The sequence below is a fragment of the Lactuca virosa genome, chromosome 1 (assembly GCF_052849685.1).
Source record: "Lactuca virosa cultivar CGN04683 chromosome 1, Lactuca_virosa_CGN04683_v6, whole genome shotgun sequence".
Taxonomy (NCBI): Eukaryota; Viridiplantae; Streptophyta; class Magnoliopsida; order Asterales; family Asteraceae; genus Lactuca; species Lactuca virosa.
Genome location: NC_136426.1, coordinates 55,124,718 through 55,136,489, shown reverse-complemented (window position 1 = coordinate 55,136,489; position 11,772 = coordinate 55,124,718). Strand labels below are relative to the sequence as shown.

At 29.3% G+C, this 11,772-nt stretch overlaps 1 pseudogene; it reads left to right on the top strand.

Annotated features, from left to right (window-relative positions):
* Positions 1-444: 444 nt before the first annotated feature.
* On the top strand, positions 445-1,671 carry LOC145114085 (uncharacterized; annotated as a pseudogene).
* Positions 1,672-11,772: the final 10,101 nt, after the last annotated feature.

The window sequence follows — 11,772 nt, the reverse complement described above, 5'->3', positions numbered from 1 at the left end:
TGCCCTTACAAGTGTGTATGTGAGAGATACCACATGCCTCACTTCTATATAACATTTGAGGAGTTAATTTATACGTTTGGAGGACCACGAGTATTTAGTTTTATGCTTCTAGGTTTGCTCCTCCTTTTTCCCTTGTACTTAGTGTTGCTCGTGTGAAATTTATTGGTGGGGATAAATTGCCTGGATTAGTTCCCACTAGACGTGGCTTGCAGTTGGATCGATCTGTTCCTTTCATGGAATCATTGAATGAGGTACATTTTTAACTTCCATTCTTACTTCCACAAACTTATTAAATAATTTTTTATAAGTACTCAATTTTTATTATAGAATTCAATTCCATTATCTGTCAACAAACGTGTGACAGATTACAATTATTTAAGATGTCATTCAGTTTCGAAACCTGGTCTTTTCTATATTTAATTCTGAAAATATATTGTTTGTTTGTTACTTCTTTTTCTGGTTCTTGAAACAAATAGACATGAGGAATCCCAGAATCATGTGCATAGAATGTACTTCATGGGATTTAATAGTTTCAATGAACCTTGGCATCTCCCTCATTCCCCTTCAGAACAAGTAGCTGAAATTGTGTATGTGTTTTACAAATTTTCACTCATTTAGTTTTTCCAAGTTTTGACAGTGATTTTCTATAAACAAAAACATCATTTATCCATACAACATAATGGGGTAATAGTTGAAAAAGAATTGATGATAATGATTTTTTTTTGGGTGTGGCAGATATGAAGATGCATTCAATAGGTTTGCAGAGGAGATAAATAGTTTAGCAGCTTATCAATGGTGGGTAGGATCATTTTACAGAATCCTTTCTGTGATTGCATATCCATTTTCCTGGACATGGCTGCAATGGTGTCGCAAAAAAAAAGATACAAAGATTACGTGAGTTTGTTAGATCAGGATATGATCATGCGTGCTTGCGTTCATGCTATTCCCGTGCTCTCTACGAGGGGCTTAAGGTTCCCTTTCAATGATTTGGCTTTTTCCAAATAAATAGGTTGAAATTTAGCAACTCTAGTCTAAGATGCTTATTCTTTGTTGTTATTTAAATGCAACTTTCTAAAACTTCTGATATGATGCTTGCATATGTGGATTTTTTCCTTGGTGGAGATGAGAAGAGAGATGACCTTCCTCCTTCACTTCATCAAATATTTCCCATCTCTTTAGTTTTTGGAGGAAACTGAAGGTACATGGCTCCTTTTGTTCTTCATAGTGATAATATTCTAACCAGCCTCATGAGTCAGGTTTCATTTCATTCAATGTTTACCTGCTGTAATTTTGTAGATTTTCGAAGTATAATGTTGTAATAGAAAAAATATTGAAAGTACATTGTGATAATTGGGTAGGTTCTTGACAATATAAAGTCCTAATCAGTCCTATCATTTTGAGGTCTTATGTTTTATTTATTTTTTGTAGGCTGTGACATCGACGATTTGGTACCGATTAGTTGCTAGTCTAAATACACAGCTACGGCTTGTTAGGCACGATCAATTAAAGTCAACTTTCCAACCACTCATAAGTTGGCTTGACACATATGCAAATCCAACTTTACGTGTCCACATAATACACATTGATTTAGCTTGCTTTCAGCCTACTGCCTTGGGCTGTTATCAGTTCATATTGATAGTTTATGCAGTTGAGTGTTATCTGCATTGTTAATAAATGAGCCACAATGGGTGGGTATAATTGTCAAACCAATAGATTATTCCCTAAAAGGAGCAAAAACCTAATTTGGATGTTAGCCTTATTAATGGTGTTTCTAGAAACTTGTATTCTACAGTGGATCTATGATAGAAGCATGGAAAGGGTATATATCAATGGAAACTGAGATGGGGACATAAAGGAAGTTAGATCTCTGTATAAGCGATGCTATACTATGAGATTTCCTGGGACAGGCTCTGAGGTACACTTCTCCAACATATAATAACAATCTGTTTACATTTCTTTTACACATACTTTTATTAATTAACAAAAATAGCAACGTTTTACTAAACTATTTTCAGTTTATAGAGTGTTGAAGAAGCGGAGTGTGAAAGGGCATATGAGTCAGCTACTAATTTTTATGTGTCTGTCTTCAATCGTACAAAACCACCCGAGGAAGTATGATTTATTATTTTCTTTTTATTTTTTTATAAACCAGTGGACAAGTATTTATAAAATCTTCCCTCAAATTACTGCTTAGGAATGGCTACGGGACGGGTTTTGGTAATCCCAGACCGTCCCCAAATAAGATAATCAATCCTATCCCCTGCCCGCCCTCGAATATGAAAACCGCTCCTATAAGAATAGCATATTCATACGTTTTTGGAAAAGGATTTTGAGGTAATTTTCTTCTGCTTTGCCTGCCAAGAATGAGGTTACCCTGTCATTCTCCTTCCATAAAATTAGACAATGTTTTGAAGGAATTGAATTGTTATTTTAATATCACCTAATTTCTAGATAGTAATCAATGTTGTTGAAAATTGAAATGGTTGTTGTTGTCATATAGGTTCTTGATCAAATTTTATCAAAATATGGATCACCCATTTCGTGGTCCAGAAAATGGCAAAAACTAACTTCATTCTTACTCCAAAGGTTTGTCAATCTGCTTGCAGCTCATTCTGTTTGTGTACTTCAGGAAAATAAAGTATGTTTCATAAATAATTAGATTTACAACTGCTAAAACAAAGATACTATAAACCTACAGAACAATAAATAAATGTTTGAAGGTCTTTATCGTATATGAAAATTTCCATCACATCATATAACAACGAGCTATATTAAGCTATTAGAAAGTGGTGTATGTTGATTTGATTTAGGCTATATTACAAGTTTGGTCCCTATACTTTGTTAAAACTTATGGATACAGTCCAATAGTTTGTCTTTTTGATTTTTTTGTTCCTAAAACATAGATTGGTCACTCTCAGTCCCTGAGTTAGAGCATGTCTAAAAAAGACGTTAACTCCCTGTAAAATGACTAGTTTACCCTTGTCTTTAATTTCATCCTTCTTTTGACTTCTTTAATCTTGTGTAAATAACTAGTTTGCCCTTGTCTCTAGCTCTCGATCCCTCATTTGTGCAAAAGACGTAAATCTGATATTACTGAAGAATGTAAATCATACAACTACTTTTATTGCTTCATGTTTTTTTACAGAAAGACTATTAAGACTATGAGGTTGACATATGTTTTAAACTTCTTAACCATAAATATCAGTAAGTCCTTGTCTTCTGTGCAATCAATAAATAAAGGGCTAAATGCAGTAAGTAGTACCATACTTCCAATTATTTGTTTAGAACAAATTACTGAAATAGTCCCTATGGTTTGCAAATTTTTTTGTTTGGTCCTTAATTTTTCTTTAGCATTTGGACCGTCCTTACAGTTTCAGTTTGTTACGTTTGTGGTCCCTTGTAGACATAAAAAGACTTAATTGCCCTTTATATATATACATATATATATATATATATATATATATATATATATATATATATATATATTTCATTATTATTATTTGATTATCTTCAATTATAAAAAAATAAATTAATGTCTATTTCAGCCCTTACATCTCGTATACATCAAAATATATGCAAGATATAACTTAGTTTTATTTTCAAGTATGCTTGGCTAACATCTTGGATATGTATTATGAAGATTTATTCACACTCCTTGAAAAAAAAATTACCATACAATGTCGCTTCCATGACTACTAACATCTTTGGATTTGTTGGTTTATGTGAATCTGATGGTTGCATTATTCAAATTTGCAGGTCTTGTTGATGTGCGTAGTGTCAAGTAAAGTAGTTCAGATGTTGTGAAGGTGGGCAAAGAGTTCTTGTAGTTCGACTATTATTTGTTGATGACTTTCATCTCTTTCACATTTGGTGTATTACATTTGTCTACTATTGGAACGTTTATTGGTATGACATTAACTTTTGTGCAATGGATTGTATTTTTTGTATATGGTATTTTATTTTCTATTATGAGACATTAATGCAAATTTAATTTGTATTATGTGTAAATGAATATCGTAAAGGCACGTCGTAAATGTATATCGTAAATGGCTGCTGAAGTTTATGACACGCAAATGTGTGTCATCTTCATTTATGACAGGGACTTTAATGATACGCAATGCATGTCGTAAGGTCACGACATGCAAATGTGTGTCGTCTTCCTTTATGTGTGACAACCCGAAATTTCTATCTTGTAAAGTCAATCAATTCAATCAAAATTCAGACTTGTTTCTGTTATCTTTTAGCATTGTTAAGGGTCTGTTTGAGAGTTCTAAGCCTAGTACACTCAAGGTTTGTGTGTTAGGAAGTGTTAGCTCGAGTTCTTTGAGTTGCAATTGATCCGAAAACTTCATCAAAAGGAGTTCACGACCACATATAGGCTCATGGCCGTGAACAACTCCCCTATATATAGGAAATTGGCTCATTTTATTCACTTTTTCAACTCCTTCAACTCTAGCCGTGAACACACCCCATTCTCTCTCAACTTCTTCAACCGTGAACACTACTCAAGGCTATAAAACGTAAGTATCTCTTCCATAAACTTGTTGTCCATTAAAGCACTTGATTTCACCCATGAAACAAGCACCAAATTTCAACATCTTAAAGAGTTCATGGCCGTGAACCCTTCAAAAGATCATGGTGTGGCTATGAACCCTTCTTAGATGCAAGGTATGGCCGTGATCACTTCATCCATGGCCATGAACACTTCATAGAATCAAGGTTGGGCCGTGAACACATCATGTGTTCATTGGCCGTGAACCCTCCTAAGGCCGTGAACATCCCTTTGTTTGGTCGTGAACTCCTTTCATACAATCATATGTGATTCTAACACTCCATTAAGGGTGTTTGCTAACACCTAAGGTTGTTTCCCTTACAAGTTAGTTGTTATGTACACTAATTGTATACATATATGTGTCATTATATGCTTAATAGGATCCGTTTGTGCTTGAGACTTCACTTGGCATACTTAGCATCCTATATCGATCTTTCATTCGAATCACTCACTACAGGTGAGTTCATACCCCTACAACTACACTTTTAAATGCTTTTAAAATGCTTTTAGGGGGGGGGGGATACAAGTAGAACACAATGAAATTATGTTAATCATTTACATGTGAAAACTACATTCAAAAGGATTTCTTATACTCAAACTTGTTGAAAACTCTTTTAAAGTTTTTATAAACTTCTTTTATATCAAATCATATCTGTCTATCTATTTATGTATAAGTATGCTTTAACAGACTTAGGACTATTGCTAGATACCTTGAATCCTGTTCCTTGTTTGGTTGTGGGCTCGGGGTAGGATCACTAGTCTGAATGTCGGTTAAATCATAGTTATACTTATTAAATACATATGTGGATATTAAACCCATTTTTAAGGTTCATTCTTAACTTAGTTGCTTGGTGAGTAATTGAGTCTTTTATATACATCAGTATCAGTTAAACAATCATACTAGTAAACTATAATAGGTATAGTTTAGAGGATTACTACTTACTACATTCAAAAGGATTTCTTATACTCAAACTTGTTGAAAACTCTTTTAAAGTTTTTATAAACTTCTTTTATATCAAATCATATCTGTCTATCTATTTATGTATAAGTATGCTTTAACAGACTTAGGACTATTGCTAGATACCTTGAATCCTGTTCCTTGTTTGGTTGTGGGCTCGGGGTAGGATCACTAGTCTGAATGTCGGTTAAATCATAGTTATACTTATTAAATACATATGTGGATATTAAACCCATTTTTAAGGTTCATTCTTAACTTAGTTGCTTGGTGAGTAATTGAGTCTTTTATATACATCAGTATCAGTCAAACAATCATACTAGTAAACTATAATAGGTATAGTTTAGAGGATTACTACTTACTACTTCTAGAACAAAGAAACTTACCTGAATCAGTTCATACATGAATCAGTTCAAACACACTATAACTAGAACACAAAGGAACATACTATAACTAGAACAGGAAGGAACATACTATAAACAGAAAGGAACATACTATAACTAGAACAGGAAGGACATACATACTAATACAAGAACAAGATAACATTAATGTGAGCCACTACTTCGTGGCATGTCAATATACTGCTATGTCACGTTTTGTAACCAGAGTCTCCTGGAGGGAGAGCGTGAGTTTGTGTATAAATCTATACGGGATTGACCATCCTACACCTTGCTGCTAGCTATAGTGGGACCTACAGGTCTACGGGTGACGAATGTCATACCATTTCGACGTCTTCTGATTGTCGTGTTTTATACTAGTTAATCAAACATGGTTATAACCTCATCACATTTGACCTTAATTAAACAAATTGGTCTTAAGGTAGTTAGTACATCTCTAGTTACTTTATACAATACTACTGTACATCTTCATTTTCCCATTACATTAATATAGTGATCGTCTCACATAAAAGGTAATGTAAACTATTTTCTGGTAATGATAGTTATATACTTGGGAAAACACTTATTTTCACAAAAGAACAAATATGCAAAACAGTCGGGTCTTGGTAGAAGACTACTTTCCATTTTAGTAGAAAATATAGTATTTTCTAGGAAGTATACAAACATTTACATCAAACACTTACACACATTTTCATCAAACTAATGCAAACAATTGACACAAAAATACTTATGAACTCACAAGCTTAAATGTTGATCTACTCTTTCAAAATAACTTGTATTCTCAGGTCACCAGTAGACATGTACCGATGACCAGGTTTTGAGAAGACGGAGCATGTTCAAGACTCGTCTTTTTTACTTTGATTATATATTTTGGTGTCTTTCAAACTTTTCACAAAACACACTTGTATTAAATTATATTATTAATGCAATTGATGATGTTGTTGCTTGTTTTACTATTGTGCATTGTTATGATACTGTACATGACGTCATCCGCCCCCGAACGTTTCCGCCGTTCTGGTTTGGGGGTGTGACATTATGACAAGGACTTCCTTGATACGGCTTGCGTGTCGTAAGTGAGCGTCGTAAATGCGTGTCGTAACTGCGCTTCGTAAATGCGTGTCATAAATAGACGACACTCAAAAGCATGTCGTCTTTCGTTATGACAGGGCCTTCCTTGACACGCATTTGCGTGTCGTCTGAGCGTTTTACCACACGCATTGCGTTTCGTAAAAGGTTGTTTTTCTTGTAGTGGAATTTATATAACATGTTTGGTGTTTAATGCTAAAAAGGTATTTATAATGATTAATAGGCATTTGAAAAGCCATTTGGGAATTTGAATGGACATAGGAGTTTCAAATCAATGTGATGCTTAGAAATATGCCCCTATTATAAGATACTAGTCGAATAATCGCGCATTGCGCAGAATGCAACAATATATTTGAAATCTGTTTTTTAAATATATCAATGACGTTGTTGTTAGCTTTTATATAATAAATCTTATAATAAGTTGGTGTAATCATTGTTTTTTTATTTATATGATTATGTAGACATCTTTTAAAATTTTATAATCTCAATTGTCTCAATGGTCTCTATCTGCGAGTTACTCGTGAATAAAATTATATATAATATATGGTTTAATGATATTTATAGTTGTTGTTATGATTAATTAACTTTAAAAAGTTTATTTGCTTTAGATTTTAATTTCTATCATTGTAATTATCTAAAACATCAAACATTGTTTTTGTTTTTAAACGTAACAATATAATTTTTGTTTATAATGTTACTTTTAACTATTGTAATTGTAAGTTACTTATAATAACATATTTGCAAACTCTTAATTATTTTAATTTGATTTCAGAAATTTAACTTTTTTAAAATTTATTTGATGAATATTGTTAGTTTCTTTGATTGTAACTATTGAAAACAATATTGTTTTTATTTTTAAAGATAACATTATAATTTTTTATATAATATTACTTTTAACTATTCTTATTGTAAGTTATTTTAAGATACTTATTTGAAAATTCTTAACGATTATAAAAAATAATTTCATGGTTTTGTTTTGTTAATTTCATATTACAATTTAGGTTTAACATTATAATTTATAACTTTTAACTATTTATAAAAAAATATCTTGATTTTTTTCAAGTTTAACTGAAATTTTGATTTCAGTTAATCGGTTAACATTATATTCAAATTCATAATTTAAATAATTTGCATAAAATCATAAATTATACAAAAATTGTGACTTCAAAATGACAATTGATCACATACGATAACATATCTAAACTAATAAGTTAACTATAATATGTTAAAAAAGCTAAAATCCAAATTTTATAAATAGAAGTAAAATATGATATTTTAATATTGTAGTTTAGTTAATTTATTATTAGAATTTAGTTTTTATATTAATTTAACACTATTAACCAATTTATAATAGTTATTAGAAAGAAATTGAAAAGTCATGGATGTTTCAAATGCATGTGGTGCAAGTAAAAATGCATCTTTTATAAGTATATACTAGGCGAATGCCCGTGCGTTGCGCAGAAACACCTATATAGTTGAAGTCTTTACAAATATATGTTTTTTTAAATATAACAATAACGTTGTTGTTAAATTTGATATAATAATTCGTATACTAAATTGATATAATATATTGATTATTTTTAATTATATGATAATATATACATCTATTATAACTGCATAATCTCAATCGTTTGAATGATTTCTACCCGCGAGTTATACGTGAATAAAATTAAATATAATATATGGTTTAATGTTATTTATAGTTGTTGTTATTGTTAATTAAAATTTTTAAAATTTATTTGCTTAATGTTTTAATTTCTATCATTATAATAATTTAAAACATCAAACATTGTTTTTTGATTTTAAAGGTAACAATATATTCATTTATATAGAGTTCTTTTTAGCAATTGTTATTATAAGTTATTTTAAGCTACTTATTTGAAAACTTTTAAAGATTATAAAAATATATTTACGAAATATTTTAGTTATCACTATAATTTATGACTTTTAAGCTACTTTACGAAAACTTTTAACAATTGTTATCACTACAATTTATGACTTTTAACTATTTACAAAATATTCTTTGGTTTTTTAAGTGGAACTGAAATTTATATTTAAGTTGACACTGTAATGTTATATTTAAATTAACAAATTAAGTATTTTGTCCAAACTGTTCAAAAGTTGTAGCTTTAAATTGATAATGGTTTACATACAACAACATCTTAAATCTAATAAATTAAGTATAATATGTTAAAAGTTAAAGACATAACTTTATGAGTAGAAGTAAAGATATTATTTTAAAATTGAAATTTAGTTTATTTATGATTACACTTTAAGTTTGATATTTATTTAACCTTATTAACCAACTTATAATCATTATTAGAAAGACACTACAATTAATCACTTTTAACTATTTACAAAATATTTTTTTGGTTTGTTTAAGTTAAACTAAAATTTATATTTAAGTTTACCCTGTAATGTTATATTTAAATTAATAATTTAAGTATTTTATATAAATTGTTCCAAAATTGCATCTTTAAAATGATAATGGTTTACATCCAACAATATATTAAAACTAATAAATTAAGTATAATATGTTAGAAGTTAAAAAACATAACTTTATAAGTAGAAGTAAAGATATTATTCGAATATTGAAATTTAGTTTATATATGATTACACTTTAGGTTTGATATTTATTTAACCTTATTAACCAACTTATAATTATTATTAGAAAGAAATTGAAAAGTCATAGGAGTTTCAAATGAATGTGGTGAAAGGAAAAATGCATGGGAGTTTCAAATAAATGTGGTGAAAGGAAAAATGTTTCCTTTATAAGTATACTAGGCGAATGCCCGCGCGTTGCGCAGAAACACCTATATAGTTGAAATCTTTACATATATATGTTTTTTTAAAATATAACAATAACGTTGTTGGTAAATTTGATATAATAATTCGTATACTAAATTGATATAATATATTGATTATTTTGAATTATATGATAATATATAAATCTATTATAACCGCATAATATCAACCGTTTAAATGACTTCTATCCGCGAGTTACTCATAAATAAAATTAAATATAATATATGGTTTAATGTTATTTAAAGTTGTTGTTATTGTTAATAAATTTTTTAAAATTTATTTGCTTAACGTTTTAAATTCTATCATTATAATTATTTAAAACATCAAACATTGTTTTTTGATTTTAAAGGTAACAATATAATCATTTATATAAAGTTATTTTTAACTATTGTTATTGTAAATTATTTTAAGCTACTTATTTGAAATCTTTTAATGATTATACAAATATCTTTAGGAATTATTTTAGTTAAATTGAGATTATAATTTAGTTTTCGCATTTAGCACTACAATTTATACTTTTAACTATTCAAAAAATATTCATTGGGTTTTTTTAAGTAGAACTGAAATTTATATTTAAGTTGACAATGTAATGTTATATTTAAATTAACAATTTAAGTATTTTGTTAAAACTGTTCAAAAGTTGTAGCTTTAAATTGATAATGGTTTACATACAACAACATATTAAATATAATAAATTAAGTATAATATGTTAAAAGTTAAAGACATAACTTTATACGTAGAAATAAAGATATTATTTTAATATTGAAATGTAGTTTATTTATGATTATACTTTATGTTTGATATTTATTTAACCTTAGTAACCAACTTTTAATCATTATTAGAAAGACACTACATTTTATCACTTTTAACTATTTACAAAATATTCTTTGGGTTGCTTAAGTTAAACTAAAATTTATATTTAAGTTGATCCTGTGATGTTATATTTAAATTTACAATTTAAGTATTTTATAGAAATTGTTCAAAAGTTGTAGCTTTAAAATGATAATGGTTTACATCCAACGATATCTTAAAACTAATAAATTAAGTATAATATGTTAAAAGTTAAAAAAACATAACTTTATAAGTAGAAGTAAAGATATTATTTTAATATTGAAATTTAGTTTTTATATGATTACACTTTAGGATTGATATTTATTTAACCTTATTAACCAACTTATAATTATTATTAGAAAGAGATTGAAAAGTCATGAGAGTTTCAAATGAATGTGGTGAAAGGAAAAATGCATGAGAGTTTCAAATGAATGTGGGGAAAGGAAAAATGTGTCCTTTATAATATGGTATGATGATATGATGATATGATATGATATGAAATAGATATAGATAGATAGATAAATATAGATATAGATTTCATTTTTACTTTTTATTTAAAACAAGAGAAAACCTCATAAATTGTCCATGGGGTATTGAAATGACGAAAATGTCATTCACTTAACAGTAGAAAGTAGGGGTGAGCATTTGGACCGGACCGGACCGAATCAACTTTTGGACCAGACCGGTTACGGAGAATATTGTGGATCGTGGACCGGACCGGATGAGTCGTGTCCGGGTCCGTGTCCGTGTCCGGGTCCAGGTCCGGGTTTTCCAGTTCTTGGACCCATTTGGACCGGTAACAATTTAACACAAACATACATATATTGTCATCTAAATCTAACATGTTTACCAACTAACATATATATCAAGTTTACCAACAAAAGTTAACAATCTTATGTTCTTAACACAAACATACAAAAGTAATTACCGTAACACCAAAAATCATAGTTTAAACTTTAAAATTAATCCAACTAACAAAGGTCATAATCTAATCTTTCATTGGCCTCCTAACTTTGATATCCTGATATCCTGAAAAGCTGAAATATTTCAGCTTTGATATCCTAACTTTGATTGATTGTAACTCATTTAATATAATATCAAAAACAATGAAATTATAGTCTAAAATCATCTACAAACTGTAAATT